This window comes from Hyaena hyaena, unplaced genomic scaffold, assembly GCF_003009895.1.
Source record: "Hyaena hyaena isolate Hyena2069 unplaced genomic scaffold, ASM300989v1 scaffold_724, whole genome shotgun sequence".
Lineage (NCBI taxonomy): Eukaryota > Metazoa > Chordata > Mammalia > Carnivora > Hyaenidae > Hyaena > Hyaena hyaena.
In genome coordinates this window covers 52,723-65,583 of record NW_024081354.1, presented here as the reverse complement: position 1 = coordinate 65,583, position 12,861 = coordinate 52,723, and positions in this window count along the sequence as shown.

Below are 12,861 nucleotides of genomic sequence, written 5' to 3'. Positions count from 1 at the left end.
GCACCGCCCTGGTGGTCTCCGGCCAATGGGTAGGGTGGGGGGTTTGGGCACAGGGAGAACCTGGGTCAGAATGACCACTTGCCATTGTGGTAGCTTTAGGGGTATGGTAAGAGCAAAGGACAGCGAGAGCCAGTAGAGAGAGGGCTTCCAGACTCCATCCGGCCCCTGAGCACCCCTGGCTGGATTAGGGGCACATTAACAAGAGGCTTTGCGCAGTTTACAATACCTTTATCCATGCCAGGGTTATTATGATTGTGTGGTTTCAGGCCAGTAGAGAAGAGGGTTATAAAGTAGGTGTGTATGGGAGTGGGATAGGGGCATAAAGTAAGGGACTTCTCAGGGCCTTTAAAATCTTGCTAATGGGAACCTCTTCCCTCTGGCGAGGAGGCTGTGCTCCTGCTGTGAGTATGTGTACGGAGCCACATCACTTCACCCTTAGTTTCAAGGCGGTTAGTGGATCCTGCCCCTACTCCTTCCCTCAGGTACTCCTTCTATGAGCTGTCCTTGATCACTCCTTCCTTTCTCTTTCCTTTCTGTTTTATTCTCTTTCCCTCTCTCTCCTCGCCGTCTACATTTTCCTTTTAGTTCCTTTTCTGCAGTTTCACAGCCTGGTGAGTTTTATCTAGTCTCATGGCTCTGATTACTAATTACACGCATGACTCATAAATCTGTCTGCAGCCCAGACCTCTTGCCAATCCTGAATTAACTGTCTGTTGGGTAAATCCCTTGGCTAACAACCAGGCTATAAATCTAAAATCAAATTCACCTCTCCTTTGAAAGCAAGCTCCTCCTCCTGTATTGTGGGTTTCTGATAAGGTCACCACTTTCCCCCACTCACCTAAGTACGACCCTAGACCTCTCTTCGACATCTTCTGCAGTGTCTACCCCATCCTGTCAGAGGGCAGGGGCTGTTGCTTAAATCGTTTCCTATTCCTGCCAGCTCTGTGAGTGCTCAAGCCTTTGTCACCTCTGGACTCAGTAGTGTAGGGGAGGAAAACTTTCCTTTTTTGCCCGCTAGGTTCTTTGGCTGCTCAAATAATTAAACAAGACAGAATAACAGGAGTAAAAGACAGATTCTTATTTCACACATATGCGAACTCATAGAAATATTAGATTCAAAGAAGTGACCAAAGCCAGCAGATTTTTATACCTTTTAGAAGAAATTTATGAAAAGCTAACAAGGCAAAAGTTTGGACTTAGGATAGCAAATTAATGAAGAAGTAACAAGGTTTGTTTATATAGCTTTCTCAGTATTGAATTCTCTCTCTCTGGTGATAAGGATGCTTTCTATTCTCCCAGTGCAGAGAGTGGACACTTTATATGAAAAATTTATTTCCTGCTTTTAGGGGTACAGGGAAGGGTCAGAATGGCACATTTTGGGGGCAGCCTGTCCTGGATCCCATCAGTAGCTTTTCAACTGTTACCTTCCATGTTAATTCATGCTTTACATTCCACCAGAGTAACTTACCCTGATTATGTAATTTCCTTGATAAAAATCATCAAAACTTTGACAGAATAGAACCTTGCATTTAAGAATATCTGATCTTATCCAGGCTAGTTTTCCAGTTTTCTTCCCAGATTTCTCCCATTCATAGTCTACCTCCAACCAAACCAAACTATCTATGTTCTGATAAATATCTGGATCTCTTTTAACTTCTGTCTTTAGCTTCTGCATTTTCTTCCACCTCAAACTGCTCTTCTTTTGTGCCCCTTTGTCTAGATCTTACCCATTAACTGGGATGTTATCTTCTCACCTTGCACAGGACTATATTTGGGGCTGCATCTTTTTACCTGGCATTGGCTTCTTTTCTTTTCTTTTCTTTTCTTTCTTTTTTTTTTTTTTTGTATTTTTTTCCTTAATAGTGTATTGTCAAGTTGGTTTCCATATAATACCCAGTGCTCATCCCCACAAGTGCCCTCCTCCATGCCCACCATCCCCCTTCTACTCTCCCCCCACCCCCATCAGCCTTCAGTTTGTTCTTAGCATTCAAGAGTCTCTCATGGTTTGCCTCCCTCCCTCTCCCCCACTATTTTTCCTCTTCTTCTCCCGCATCGTCCTCCATTAACTTCCTCCTAATCCACCTATACGTGCAAACATATACCTTGCATTGCTTTCATCATAAGACCATATATAATTCAATTATAAGCTCCACAAGGTGGTATCTAGGATTTATTTTCACCATTCCTTAAATGCCTGGCTACAACTTTTAGCTGCCCCCTAAAATTTTGTTGAATAAATACATGAACGCTTTATACATCTCAGCCTGCTCTCTGCTCCCCCCTCTTTTGCCTTAGATCCTGAAGAAGAATGAGTCTAGCAGTGTAAACCACAAAAACTATTGCAATACAATTATTGATTGATTGCCACATACCTTATGTGTTAAGAACTTTATGAAGTTTCTTCACATGCATCTTAAGATGTATTGTTGAATCAGGTCAAGATTGAACATGTCTGGTGACTAAAGGAAGTTCCTGTTGACACTAAATTGGAATAATGGGTTGATTTGTGTTCATAGCATCCTGCCAAACTTCAGGCAGCTTTTTCTGCCACTGCAACTCAAACATCTTCCCTTGCTCACTTCTCCATTATGGTGGTGTGGGCTAGAAAAATTAGAAAACATAAGAAAGCATAAAGGATTGGCTGGCGAGTAATCGTCATGGTCATGATAATAACCATTGCTAACATTTATTTAGTTGTTAATATGTACCCCTGCCCTGTGTTAAATACTTCTAGTTAAGTGTTCAACTCATTTAATATGGGGGTCTACTAGGTATGTACCCTACTTTCTCTTTTTGAGACATGTGGAAGCTGAGGCATAGATAGGTCAAAAACTTGCCCAAGATTACACTTAACAGCTGGTTTAAGTGACAGAGCTCAGATTTGAACCCAGTCATCTGATTTTAAAGCTACCATGTCACTCAAACCTTTTCCATTCAGTCAGCATTTTCTGAGTATTAAAGCTCGGTGATGGAGGCAGAAGAGATAAGACATGCTGCCTGTTCCTAAGCTTACAATCTAACTGGGGACAAGAGAAAATTAGAAACACTCTGAGTGAGCAAACATCTCTCTCAGTCCTTGGTGCTCCCTCAGTGTGTAGTCCCTGGCACTGGGAAGCTTGTAGGGCAATTGCTTGTTTCCATGTCTGTTTTTCCACCAGATAGTGGCCTCCTCGGGGCCAGGACTTATGTCCTTTGGAATGGTTCTCTCTTGCCCCAGAACAGCACTTCACACAGCGTGGGCACACAAACTGTGTTTGTGGAGCTGAACCAAATGCTAAATCGTGTTGTTCAGAACACAAATATAACGGGGGCAGATGTGGGCCAGTCTGGCTGAGTCATTGGGAGGGCTCAGGGAGGAGGGGCAACTTGAGGGACTGAGGGATGAATGAGGTTTAGAGATTGTTATAGACTGAATGTTTGTGCCTCCCCCAAATTTTATGTGTTGAGGTCCTAACTCTTCAGGTAATAATAGTATTGGAAGAAGGGGCCTTCATTTGTCCATGAGGGTGGAGACCACATAAATGGGATTTGTGCTTTTTTATAAAAAGATCCCAGAGAGTTCCCTGACCCCTTCAATCATGTGAGGACAGCGTGAAGATGGCTGTCCATGACCCAGGAGGCAGCCTTCACCTGACAGAAGATCTGCTGGCACCTTGATCTAGAGGTTTTCAGCCTCTAGAACTGTGCAAAATAAATGTCTGTTGTTTAAGCTTACCCAGTTTCTTCTGGTACTTGGTTATAGCAGCCCAAACTGATGGAGACAGAGGTCCTTTTCCTTTGCTGTTTTTTTCCCCTTCCCCTTTCCTCACCTCCTCTTCCCTTTCCTTTCCCCTGATGTCCTCCTCTCTTTTTCTTGGTATGCACCTTTAAACTCTGGGTCTTAGAAACATTTATTTTTTTAAGCAATCAAAGTGTGGATCTCCTTTCCTGTCCTTCAACAGCCACTAACTAACTGCCAGTGCACCTGAATCTTCTCTTTTTTTCTCAGGTCAAGATGCAGTAGGGATTGTCCAGAGCAGGGCTGTCCAATAGAACGGTAAAGTAAGCCACAGATGGAGGGCACATATATAATTAAAAATGTTCTAGTAGCAACATTAAAAAAAAACATGTGAAATTATAGTCAATATTATCATTTCAACATCTGATCAATATAAAATTATTAATGAAGTATTTTACATTTTTTTTTTTTTTTTGGTAACGTTATCTTCAAAATGCAATGTGTATTTAGCACTTAATAGCACATTTCAGTCTGGACCAGCCTCATTTCAAGGGCTCAGTAGTGACCTGTAGCTCATATCTATCTATGGTATTGAACAGTGAGGGTCCTGAGCCATAGGTGGGGCTTCCCAACCTTTTTCAGGTCTTGCCAGTCTTAGGAGGTGATAATATTGTGTTGCCCTCTACTAGGGTAAGTGGAGGAGGCTGACTGTGGCTGAAGGTTGTGCACAGCTCAAAGGATCAATCGTTAGTCTGCCTGCAACCCCTTCAAGCCCTGGATAGGAAGCACCATTTCTCAATCCTTTAAAATCCACATTTCCTGGGGTGCGTGGGTGGCTCAGTCAGTTAAACCTTCTGCTTTGACTTAAGCTCAGGTCTTGTTCCCATTCTTGGGTTGAGCACCACCCCCTTAGGGCTCTCAGCAGGGACCCTGCTTTGAATCCTTTGTCTCCTTCCCTCTCTGTCCCTCCCCAGCTCACGCCTGGGTGCTCTCTCTCTCTCAAAAATAAACATAAAAAAAGTCCATACTTCCTTTTGATAAATACATAAAGCATTTTTTCTTCCTATTTGAACATTCACATGGATAACTTTCATTTTCTGAATGAAGGCATTCTATTGAACTTGTGAATTTACTTTTAAATTGACATGTTCTCTGTCCCTATGTACATTAGGCAGCTCTACAGAAATTGAAAAGAATTAACAAGACAAGGAGGGATCCCATACCAGCTCTGCAAATGGATCTACCCAGGCCATTTGAATCAGCATGGGGGTCACTAGACTGTTTATTGTCAAAGTTGGGACCAAGCCCCTCTCCCTGTAAGCTGCAGTCATAGTGTCTATTTTGGTGAAGAACACAGAAGAGCTCAAAAACACTTCTGAATCCCCTAGGCCCTGAGCACAGAGAAGACAAAATTTAAAGGGAGAATTTTTAATAAACACACTCTAAGACACAGCCTGTGGGGGGTGAGCACTGACCTGGTTTAGAAAAGCACCTGAAGGGGTCCCCATCCCTTCCCTCCTTGGAGCATGCAGTTGGCAGAGGGGGAAGGCAATGCGTGGGTACTCTGTCTTGTTCACTGCTGTATCCTCTGGCCTGGCTCTGTGACTGATCCGTGTAGGAGCTCAGCGACTGTTGAATAAATACACCATTAATTCAACACGTCTCAGTCCTGGCTGACAGTGTCTGGCCTCTTCTAAATCACTGCCTGCCTGGACTCATTCTTCTTTTTTTAAGATGCTGGTGTTTTTAACTGTCCCTCATGACCAGTTCCAAGGCAGCTTTGAGTTCTGCTGCAGAGCTTGGTTTCTACTTGTAAGAACTCTCTGGGCCCTAAAGGAACTCTGTTCTGGAGGAGGGTAGGCCCAGGCGGTAAGTGAGAAGCTGGCCCAGCTTGCCAAATGGCAAAGGACTGTCAGGCCTGGAGTGCAAATGACCTAGGAGACAGTGTGGGTGGGGTTGGTGAAGCTGGCCAAAGTTTTAGGGATTATCTACAACAGGAGCTGAGCTTTTAAAAGATAAGGAGGATTTAGAGACATTGTGGTTTTTTTTTTTCTTCATTACCAGTGCAGAAGTCTCCACACTTCTCAAAAATTATTTTATTTTTTTCTTAAATAGTTTATTGTCAAGTTGGTTTCCATATAACACCCAGTGCTCATCCCAAGTGCCCTCCCCCATGCCCATCACCCCCCTTCCCCTCTCCCCCACCCCCATCAGTCCTCAGTTTGTTCTCAGTATTCAAGAGTCTCTCATGGTTTGCCTCCCCCCTTCTCCTCAACTATTTTTCCCCTTCTTCTCCCTCATGGTCCTCCGTTAAGTTCGTCCTAATCCACCTACATGTGCAAACATATGGTATCTGTCCTTCTCTGTCTGACTTATTTTGCTCAGCATAACACCCTGGAGTTCCATCCATGCTGCTACAAATGGCCAGATTTCATTCTTTCTCACTACCATGTAGTATTCCAGTGTATAAATATACCACTTCTTCTGGATCCATTCATCAGTTGATGGACATTTAGGCTCTTTCCATGATTTGGGTATTGTTGAAAGTGTTGCTATGAACATTGGGGTACATGTGCTCCTACGCATCAGCATTTCTGTATCCCTTGGGTAAATTCCTAGCAGTGCTATTGCTGGGTCATAGGGGAGTTCTACTGTTAATTTTTTGAGGAACCTCCATACTGTTTTCCAGAGGGGCTGCACTAGTTTACATTCCCACCAAGAGTGTAGGAGGGTGCCCATTTCTCCACATCCTTGCCAGCATCTAGTCTCCTGCTTTGTTCATTTTCGCCACTCTGACCGGCATGAGGTGGTATCTCAATGTGGTTTTGATTTGTATTTCCCTGATGAGGAGGGATGCTGAGCATCATTTCATGTGTATGTTGGCCATCTGGATGTCCTCATGTCTTCTGCCCATTTCTTCACTGGATTATTTGTTTTTCGGATGTGGAGTTTGGTGAGTTCCTTATAGATTTTGGATACTAGTCCTTTATCTGACATGTCATTTGCAACTATCTTTTCCCATTCTGTCAGTTGCCTATTAGTGTTATGGATTGTTTCCTTTGCCGTGCAGAAGCTTTTTATCTTGATGAAGTCCCAGTAGTTTATTTTTGCTCTTGATTCCCTTGCTTTTGGGGATGTGTCAAGTAAGAAGTCTCTGCGGTGGAGGTCAAGGAGGTTGTTTCCTGCTTTCTCTTCTAGGGTTTTGATGGTTTCCTGTCTCACGTTCAGGTCCTTTATCCATTTTGAGTTTATTTTTGTGTATGGTGTGAGATAATGATCTAGTTTCATTCTTCTGCATGTTGCTGTCCAGTTCTCCCATCACCATCTGTTAAATAGGCTGTCTTTTTTCCATTGGATATTCTTTCCTGCTTTGTCAAAGATTAGTTGGTTGTACATTTTTGGGTCCAATCCTGAGTTCTCTATTCTACTCCATTGGTCTATGTGTCTGTTTTTGTGCCAAGAAACATCTTGCTTCTTGATTACACTTGTAGTCCAGCCCATGCCAGAGGTTTATCTTCTGTACTTCGAATTTAGAAAACAATAGACTTTAAAAAGCCTTTCCTAAAATATAGACTTAGAGTACTATAATAATGAGTCAATGCTTTTTCAAAAGACACATGCCCCTTCCTGGAGATTTGATGTGTCCCCTTGGTGTGTGGGGTCTGCCGTTGAAAGTCTTTGCATTAATGTTCCCGGGTTCCTATTCTAATTCTGATGGTATATGTTTCTAGATCCTTTCCGACTGCCAGTTGCCGTTGACGCCCTCACCTGTCCTCCTTTTCCTGGCAAGGGGTGTTTTTCTTTGACATCTTTCTCTCACCCTATAGGCTTCTCCTTTCTGCCCACCCCCTACCGTGGTGACTAAGGTATTCCCACTGCCCGGGGCCCGACCTCCCATTTCGAGTCCTGCTGCCTCACCCTCAAGTTTCTCATCTCTTTACATATCTTCTTTTCAAGATGAAATCTATCCAGGGCCCTGTCCCTATGTCAGGGATACTCAATCACCTTGTCCTCTGTTGAGAACATTGTCTCCCATCCTGCCTGGCTATACAGGTTGACTCTTGAACAGGGGCTTCCAGGCAATGGGGTGAAAACCAGCTCTCCAGGCCCTGACTTGTGATGGGCATAGCCACCTAGAGGAAGGGAGCCTTTTACTAATGTACCCAAAGATGATCTATGGGCTAGAGCAGCCCTGCAGTGGTGGCCAGATCCTCCATGGCCCTGCCCTGATAGAGCTTAGATCCAGGAGGGAGACATACAGTGAGGAAATAAGCAGACACAAAGTGTGCTTAGAATCGGGGCAGGGAAACAGAGGAAAAAGGAAAGAACAACTGTGGGTACCTACATAAGTGAGGGGGCAGAGCTGGCTTCCAGAGAAAGTGATATTTAAAATGACATCTAAGAGGTGAGAAGGCATCAGTCAGGGGAGGGGAGGTGGGAGGAGAAATTCCAGCAGAGAGGCAGTATCGTGGTTATATTTGTACATCAGCTTGCCTAGGTTATGGTACCCAGTAGTTTGGTCAAACACTAGTCTAATGCTGCTGTGGAAGGTATTTTGCTGATGTGATTAACATCTACAATCAGTTGACTTTAAAGGAGATTACCTTTGGTAATGTGGGTGAGCCTCAAAATAAGTCGAAGGCCTTAAGAGCAAAACAGGTTTCCCAGAGAAGAAGGAACTATTCTTTCACAAAACTGTACCACAGAAATCCTACCTGACTTCCCAGGCTGCTGGCTTGCCCTACAGATTCAGGACTTGTCAGCCCCACAATTATGTGAACCGATTCCTTAAAATAAATATCTTTATGTGTATACATACATATGTATATGTATGTGTGTGTGCATATGTATGTGCATACATGGATGTATGTATAGTATGTGTGAATTATATTTATGTGTGTGAACATATATTATAAATGATTTATACTATATAATACATATGTAATATATAGTACATAATATGCATGTGATATATTTTCACAGACATATATACATATACATACATCCATATATGTATCCTGTTGGTTACTGGTATCCTGTTTTTCTGGAGAATCCTGATGCATGCAGGTGACACGTGCAAAGCCCTTGAGGAAGGGAGAAGATGGGTCTGAAGAAGGTCGTGTGGCCTGGGTGTGGTTATCATAGCACAAGGGGCTTTGGGAAAGTTGGCAGGACAGAACGTGCAAGCCACATTAAGAACTGTGTGTTTTATCATCAGTGCAAGGCAACCCATCAAAGGGTTTTTACTGTAAATTACATAACCTCCTCACTCAGGTACTCTGTAGCTAATCTTTTGCTTAAGAGATCAGTCATGCCTTAACCCACATAATACACTTAAGATATCCTTTGAGCAGTTAGTGACTAATGCTGGGAATTAGCAGGCCAGTGGGGAGTTATTTTGGCCCAGGAAGGCCTTCAAGGGTTTTCAAATGACATTAACAGGTGGGTCATTACTCCACCTATATTGGCTCAATCAGGTCCTACAACAATGACCATGGGGCAGGCCTGTCCTCAACAGTTAGTCACGTCTTCTCTGCAGCTGCAGGTACACAGGCTCACCACTGCCTCCTGCAATCCATGCACACACAGGGCAGGCCAGAGAGTTGCAAGTAGGTGGGAGGGATCCTATTGTGATTCTTAACACCTGCCTTCTGCATGATGCCACCAGGGCCTTTCCACAGATATTCTGTTGAATCCTGTCAACAACTCTGGTAAATGAGGTTCCTGCACTCCCAAGTGTCCTGCCTGTAGTTAGGTGGCTACCTGTGGTGGAAGTCGTCAGGGTTCAGGCTCAGGCTTTGGAGCCTCATGCCTCAACTATTTGCATATGAGAGCAAGCAGATGCTAGCCCACTGGGCAGAGTTTCCAGGGCTGGGAGGCTTCCCAAGGTGAAGAGACATGGGGTAGAACAGGGCCCTGGAGGGGGCATTCATTATAGCCTGAGGTTTGCTCCTTAACTTAGCAGACCTCCTAACTGGATTGGACCTCTAGAGTTGATTGGCTCCCCAGAAGACTGCTTACATTCCCCCAGAAACTGCTTTATAACCTATTACATTAATTTACAAGGACAAGCCAGACTGTTGAGCCAGTGAATTCTTCCTGCAGGCAAATTTACAGGAGAAGTCAAACTGATCAAAAGTCTCCTTGGTGGGTTTAGAATTAGCCAGAAATATAGCAGTGATGTTTCACTCTAGCCATAGTGAAGCTTGATGGGCCATCTGGATCAGGTTTATGGCCCAAATCCCATATAACAAGTGCTTGATGTAAATATTTATTGAATGCATAAATGAATGATTAAGCACCTGTCTAGGAGGAACTTAGTGATAACAGAACATAAGTAGCATTAGCAGCTAACACTATTATCAGCTGACCATCTGCAGGCACCACCAAGCCCTCTTCATGGGATGCATCCTTCAGTCCTTGCAATTCTGTGGGGCAGCAAATGCCATTATCCTCACTTCAGATAAGGAAACTGGGACTCAGAGGAGTTAGGTAACTGACTACCCAAGGCTAGAAAGCAAGGGAGCTGGGACTGGACCCAAAACAGTTGCATTTCTGAACCTTAAGCCACCTGTACTATGTGATTTAGCATTGTTCTCCCTGCACAAGGCTGCATTTACACTACCTAGTCTTTCATCTCTGAGACCCATTTGATATAGTCGGTCATGACTCACTTCTTCCATAGACATACTCTTTAGATATGTAAGTACTATTTCCTCTGCAGAGTGGTCACATTTTCTGATGTGCCTGACCTTTCCTGATCTCCAGATTACATGGTGATTTTTCTAGTCTCTTTTTGCCACTCTGCACTGAATGATATTACAGGTATCCACTTGTCTCTATCTCTATTACACAGAGCTTCTTTATTTCTTTCAAAGCCTTCCCCCTTTCTCCTGGTTGGCATGTGGCAACTATATAATTTAGTGCTGCACCAGGTGAGAAGAAGTCCAACATCTAAGACAGCTTATGAAGTCCAGTCCATCTGCACATAAGAATGAAGAGTCCCAAGGGGGTGAAGAATGCTCAGAGAAAAGATACACATGCCTCCCAGGGCAAAAGAGAAGGAGAGGATAGATAGCAGGTTGATAATAGCAGCTCTCCAGTGAGGTTCCCTCATTCCCCTCTGTCCTATGGCCTAGACGGTTATGGGATTGGGTACCTAGGCAGAGGAGGATCATCATTATGCATCATTATGACATTTTCCCTTTGTGAATTTCAGAGGGTCACAATCATTGGAAAGGAGGTTCCTATCAAATGGAATGTCATTCTTTAAAACTTAAAAAACACCTCTATTTCTAGGATCTGGAATAGGTACCTAGTTGTCCCTCTTGTAAGTTCCCTGGAGGAAGTAGAGTGCAAGAACCATGGGTCACTTTCACAGGCTTGAACAGTTCCAGTGGCAGTCCAGGCTTGTCACATGTTTACAGAATTTCAGAGGATTTTATCTAGAACTCCTGTGATCCAGTCCACATAGAACTATGCATCTTCTGAAACAGATTATTTTGATTATATGAAAATGCATTCTGGAAAAACATATCGTAACATTAAAATTTTTATTTTAATGAAGTCTGTTTAAAAGAAGAAAAAACTTAAGTGGCAATAAAGACCCAAATTTCTCATAGCCTGTTGTTTTATGAAACCATTCATTTGAAATGATTACTTCTTTTGAAACTTTTCTGAAATGGATTTAAGTTCATATTTCTTGTTAGAGCTGAAGAAGAAGGATATGTATCACGCTGTTATGTGTGAAATAAATGTACTGTGATTGCACTTGAACTGGACATAGGATGTGTACACTTCAGGGCAGTGTTTCCTCAGATTTTTTGGCCCTAATTCAATGTAAGACACACTTTTTACATTTTACCAGTACAGTTACTTATGCAATATGCACGTACATAGATACAAATCACTTCCTTTATTATTTGTGTAGCATTTTGATAGTTTTTATACTACTGTATTATATTCTACTCAATTTAAAAATGGTGGTTGGGGCACATGGGTGGTTCAGGTGGTTGAGTGTCTCACTCTTGATTTCAGTTCAGGTCATGATCTCACAGTTTGTGAGATGGAGCCCTGCGTCAAGCTCCAAGCTGAGTGTGGAGCCTGCTTAGAATTCTCTCTCTCTCTCTCTCTCTCTCTCTCTCTCCCCCCCCCCACCCCCGCCTTTTGCCCCTCTCCTTCACTCATCCTCTCTCATTAAAAAAAAAACAAAAAACGGCGGTTGTTACTAGTCTATTAACTTTATGATCCTCTAATAGGCACTCTACTCAGGAGCTTACCTAAGAAATTTTACCCAAGGGAAAGGAGAAGGCAAAAGAAAGAAACAATCTCTACCTTTGTCTAGGAAGTACAGTAATAGTGAACTCTACATTTTTTGTCAGTAAAAATGGGCTGATGAAGTGGATCTGGGAGTCAGCCTTGGATTTGATTTGATAAGAGACAGAAAAAAAATCAAGCTATCAAATGGAATGTCAGTCTAAAACTTAAAAACAGATGGAAAAATCAAATGGAAGATTAGATTTTCCAGGGAGTGGAAGCCATTCATATTAAAATGGGACCCTAGGTCTCAATCCCTTTACGTGACACTAAGATGATTGTATACAATTTTCAGCTGCCTTTAATAGGAAAAAATGAACTCCTAAGAAACTGTAGTATAACTGGCCTGACAGGAAGGAGCGGAGTGGGGGCCCTAGAAAGTTGGATGAGGTGACGCATCAAATTATCTACCCACAGAAAGGGTTATGTTTCTACTATAAGGGTTAAGTTCCATGTACAATGATGTCTCTGAGCTTGGCTCAAGGTAGGAGATCTGTGGCTGCACAATGGAGGGGCTGAGGAAGTGCAGGGTATTCCTCTGTGTATCATAAGGGGTTAGGGAAAAATTAGAAGGAGAGGTGATAAGGATACAGTACCAGCTTTCTACTGTAGCATCCTGACCTTGGCTGGCAGGGATGCCTTGGCTTTGTTCCCTTCAGGTACAGGTTTCACTTTTGGGAGGTTGGGGTTGCATTCTCACTGGTGAGGGTAGCTTCAGGAAGGAAGGTCCTCAGTAAAAGTTATATTGTTGTGAACTTAGCTTGCTTCTTGATTGAGGGATGATAGAGATGGTGGTATAGAAAATTCCTCCCTAACAGTGTGCATAG